The sequence below is a fragment of the Mastomys coucha genome, unplaced genomic scaffold (genome assembly GCF_008632895.1).
Source record: "Mastomys coucha isolate ucsf_1 unplaced genomic scaffold, UCSF_Mcou_1 pScaffold20, whole genome shotgun sequence".
In the NCBI taxonomy this organism is placed as follows: domain Eukaryota; kingdom Metazoa; phylum Chordata; class Mammalia; order Rodentia; family Muridae; genus Mastomys; species Mastomys coucha.
Window position 1 is genome coordinate 76,259,611 of NW_022196903.1, and position 5,532 is coordinate 76,265,142.

Sequence of the window (5,532 nt, forward strand, 5' to 3'; positions counted from 1 at the left end):
ATTCAGATAAATTGAAATCATGTAACTTTTCTCATCATAATGCAATAAAAGTTTCTTTAAAAAAAAAATGTGTTTTCTAAACACTCCAAAAGAGGTAACCATTTGTTAACTTATGGTGTCTAGTAGAGGCATTGTTGCCCTGTTATAGGTTGTTCCATTTAAATTCTTCGTGTGTGTGTGTGTGTGTGTGTGTGTGTGTGTGTGTGTATGTGTTTGTGTGTATGTGTGTGTGTGTGTGTGTGAGTGAGTGGGGGGGGGAGAGGTTCTAAACCTACTCTATTCTATTCTAACCTATTCTAAAATAGTAGGTTTCCACATGGCTTTCTTGAGTGTTATTTATTCCTCCTTGAATTCCTCCCTCTGCCTGCCCTCCCATTCTCTGCCCTATTGGACCCTTCCTGTTCCACCTGCTTTAACCCTTTAGCCCAGTGCATTCCATCCCCTCTCCTTGAGTTGCTTCCTATGGCCCCTTACTAACTTTTTTGCCTGTATGAGAATTCCAAGTGGAATCTACATATTTAAAGATTCAACGTTAACATCCACTTATGCAGGAAGAAATATGGCAATTGACTTTCTGGGTCTTGTCTTCCTCACTCAGAATCTGATGTGAAGGTTCACATCTTCACCCATTCACCTACAAACGTCATAGTTTTGTTTTTCTTCCTTCTTTCTTTTCTCTCTCTCTCTCTCTCTCTCTCTCTCTCTCTCTCTCTCTCTCTCTCTCTCTCTCTCTTTCTTTGTATTTTTTCCAAGACATGGTTTCTCTGTGTTGCTCTGGCTGTCCAGAAACTTTCTCAGTAGACTTCAATGGAAGGGGGGGCTGGAATTCAGAGATCTGCCTGCCTCTGCCTCTGCCTCTGCCTTGAGTGCTGAGACTGAAAGCATACACCCAACAGTTCTGTTTTCCTTAACAGTTTACTAGTATTCCGTTATATACATATACCACATTGCTATTATCCATAAGCCAACTAATGGACTTTTCTTCTCCAACTAAGTTCTTCCATTTCCTGTTACCTCTTTTGGGATTGTTGGCCAGTAAGGTCCCATAGACCCTTAAATATTAGAAGCTCTGGCCGATGTTCTTGGTTGACTTCCAGAAGTTGACAATAAGACTTCATTGGTGGTTGGACATGATGGCATATGCCTTTAATCCCAGCATTTGAGAAACAGAGGCAGGAGGATCTCAGTGAGTTCTAGGGCAGCCAGAGCTACATAGTAAGACCCTATCTCACAACAACAAAATAAAACAAACAAACAAAAAGACTATCGCTAAAGACATCACATACTTAAGTCACAGATTGTAGACACTGGTACTGACCTGAAAGCAACATCCCTACTGGCTAGATTTCAGACTGCTTGGAGCTTCTATGCATGTTACTGGAGGAGTAAAATAATTACTAATTTTACTCCGCTGTGAACCCAGCAAGTTACAATAATAAGAGGCCTGACAAAGCATGCCCACTGGTACAGCAATGGTATGAAAGTCATAGGAACCAACAACAACTTTCTGATTGGATTTAGGGCCCATTTCACAAGTTTAAATCTATACCTGACACTATTATGAGGGCCAAGAATGTGTGACTAGGGTCATAGGCCCTAGGGGAAAACTTAATACTCAGTCAAATGGACATAGTATAATTAATGGCTTGTCACTGTACCATGGACGACTGCATCTTTACCAGCGAAGCTCCCAGAGACCCGCAGCTTGTCATGATATAGAGAATAAGAGACTCTGGAATACTCAGCTCTAAGTGGTATGTCTATAGCACATCCTGCCCTCCCAAGGCTCGGGAATCTTGTCAGAAGAGAGGGTGGAAAAATGGTAAGAGCCAGAGGGGTTCTACCTGGTCTACCAAGTGAGTTCTAGAACAGACATGGCTGTTACACAGAGAAAACCTGTCTCAAAAAACCAAAAGGTAAAATTGTTAATAATAACAATAATAAATTTTCTCATTTTTCTTTGTTCTTATATTAATTTCATTGACAAACTAAGTCTCAAAAAAGCCCATCAGAGACTTTGTTCTCTGGTTAAGTCTCATGAAGGGCCTTTTGAACAAGCATAGCAAGCTTAGAAAGACAAAATTTAAAATATATGCTTCAAGTATTAACAGGACACCAGGAAGTGGCATGAAACTGAATCTTATGTTCTAGGAGATAACAGATTAAGGGATCTTGGGGGCAAAATCCTACCCAGCTAAATTTAGATCCAGGCATGGTGGTACACCTTTAATCCCAGGAGACAAAGCCAAACATATCTCTGAGTTCAAGGAAAAACTGAGACAAAGCAGGCTGTAGGTTAAAAAAATTAAAATAAAAGCCTAAATACAGGCATGGTGATACATGTCTTTAATCCCAGCATTACAGGAGACAGAGCCATGCAGACCTCTGAGTTCAAGGTCAATCTACAGAGCAAGTTCCAAGAAAGCCAAGCTTAGGCAGAGAGGGAGTTGGAAAAACAGAAAGTTGATAACAGAATAATGGGGGCCATGTTCCAGGCCCAGCAAGCCACAGAACACGGCAGCTTCAGCCATGTGGCTCTGGCTTTAGAGTGAAAAATAGAAAGGACTACTGGGACAACTGATGCTGGTTAGCTGGAGCTAAGAAATTAGTGGTGATCAAGAAGAGGTGATATCTTCTGGGAAGTGTTTTCTGAGGGCACAAAGAAGCTGTGTTTCAGAGATAGCCAAGGTTGTACCTTGTGCTGCAGCTGTACTTGATAATGTGTAAGAGTCACCCAGGTGGTACTGGTTTTGAAGGTATGAAGGAGTCATGAAGTGCTGATGCTTGGCACTGTGAGAGGTCAGGGAAGGCCATTGGTGAAGGTACAGCCTCAGTTGTAATTGACAGCCCAGGTCTGAAGGGGTCCTGCAAAGGATTTGAGGCTTGGCACCATGAATAGAACCTATGAGAGGCTATTAGTAAAGCCTAATTGCAGAAGAAGACCCCAATGTATTGGAGATGCCAGTAGCATGGAATGATCACCAAGAACAGCAGCAACAGTGGAGTGGATCAACCTGAGCTTAGAGTGCTACAGAGGGCAGAGCTGGAGAAGGGAAGCCAGCACTTTGGAGGAGCCCCGAAGATCATGTGCGGATCCCAGACATTGAAACAAGAAGCTGTAACATTAAAGTTGCCTTGGAGACCGCAAGATTTTTGATATGCCAAAGCCATAGGATATTTCCTAAGGAAAGCTGCTAACAGGGAGTGGAACCAGACCAGGAAACAAAGTTTGTTGCAGTCAATAAAGATGAAAAAGGAGTTGGAGATCTGAAAGCTGCTATGACATCAGACATGGAGATGCAGAGTTTGGAGTTTGCCTAGCTGGTTTCCTGTCTTGATTTGGGGATTACGGTTTGAACTTTTAACATTGTTGATACTGATGTAGACTATGGGAACATTGGAAGTTGGACTAAATGTGCTTTTTTATTATGTCCTGTGTTTGAACAAGCCTATAGGGGCCAGGGAGTGGAATGTCATGGTTTGAATATGCTTGGCTCAGGGAGTATCACTATTTGAAGGTGTGGCCCTGTTTGAGTAGGTGTGTCACTGTGGGTGTGGGCTTTAAGATCTTCATACTAGCTGACTGGAAGTCAGTATTCTGCAGGCAGCCTTCAGATGAAGATGTAGAACTCTCAGCTCAGCCTGCACCATGCTTGCCTAGATGCTGCCATGCTCCCGCCTTGATGATACTGGACTGAACCTCTGAACCTGTAAGCCAGCCCCAATTAAACGTTGTCCTTTTAAGAGTTGCCTTGACCATGGTGGTCACAGCAGTAAAACCCTAAAACACTCTATTAGCTTGGATCCTTAGGAAAGTGCAACAGGAAGCAGGGTCCCCATCAATCTGAAGTAGAAAAGTCCTATAAGAAATGACCTTGTAGTGTTATGCACTGAAATGAAGGGATCATTTGTCACTATGGCAGAACCTGCTTCATCCTGACTGATACACTCCTGGAACCATTAGCCATGCTCTAGTCATCTGCTTTCTCCTGTATCTTTCCCTGCGGTGGTCCAGGCTTGCTTTCCTCCATCCAGTGCTCTAGTGCTCACTTCTCAAGTCTTACATTCTGGTCTTAAGGGTTTTTATTTTTGTTTTTTCTTTTTTTAGGATAATATTAATATTTTATTATTTTTTCTTTTATTATTATATTTATTTACATTTCACATGTTGTCTTTCTTCCTGGAGACCCTCTACACAAGCCTCCCACCCCATCCCCTATTCCCTTCGCTTCTAAGAGGGTGCTCCCCCACCCCCACCCCCACCTCACCCCTCTAGCACCTCCCTTCTCTGGGGCATGGAGCCTCCACAAGACCAAGGACATCCCCTCCTGCTGATGTAGCAGGGACCACAGACCACACCATGTATGGTCCTTGGTTGGTGGCTCAATACTTGGGAGCTCTGAGGGGTCCAGTTAGTTGATTGTTCTTATGGGGTTGCAATCCCTTTCATCTCCTTCAGTCCTTCCCCTAACTCTTCCATAAGGGTCCCAGAGCTTAGACCAATGGTTGGCTGTGAGTATCTGCATCTGTTTCAGTCAGGTGCTGGTAGAATCTCTCAGAGGACAGCCATGCCAAACTCCTGTCTGTAAGCAGAGCATGGCATCAGCAGTAGTCAAAGTTTGGTTCCTGCACATGGGATGGGTCCCAACGGCTAAGATAAAAACTCAAGTGGCAGCAGATGCTGTTGAAGATATGGAGAAAGAGGAACACTCCTCTATTGCTGGTGGGATTGCAAGCTAGTACAACCCCTCTGGAAATCAATCTGGCAGTTTCTCAGAAAATTGGAAATAGTTTTAACTGAAGACCCAGCTATACCACTCCTGGGCATATACCAAATGATGTGTCACCATATTACAAGGACACATGCTCCACTATGTTCATAGCAGGCTTAGTTATAATAGCCAGAAGCTGGAAACAACCCAGATGTCCCTCAACTGAAGAATGGATACAGAAAATGTGGTCCGATTACACAATGGCATAATTAAAAACAAGGACATCACAAATTTTACAGGCAAATGGATGGAACTAGAAAATATCATCTGGAGTGAGGTAACCCAGACCCAAAAGGACACACATGGTATGTACTCATTGATAAGTAGATAGTAGCCAAAAAGTTCAGAATACCCATGATACAACTCACAGACCATTTGAAGCTTAACAAGAAGGAAGGCCCAAGTGTGGTACTTCAATTCCACTTAGAAGGGGGAAGAAAATAATCACCAGAGGCAGAGGGAGGGAGGGACCTGGGTAGGAGAGGGGAGGGGGGAGGAAAAGGGGAGCAGCATCAGATAAGGGAGGAGACAGGAGAGAAATCCAGAGGACCAGGAGAATAAATAGAAATAGGCAGCAGTGTAGGGTGAGGCTGGGAGAGCCTCTAGGAAGTCCTAGACACCAGGAACGTGAGAGGTTCCCAGGACGCAGTGAGGATGACATTAGCTGAAATGCCCAACAGTGGGGAAATGGAACCTGAAGAAACCACCTACAGTAGATAGATATGGCCCCCAGCTGAGGGATGGGGCCACCCACCCCATC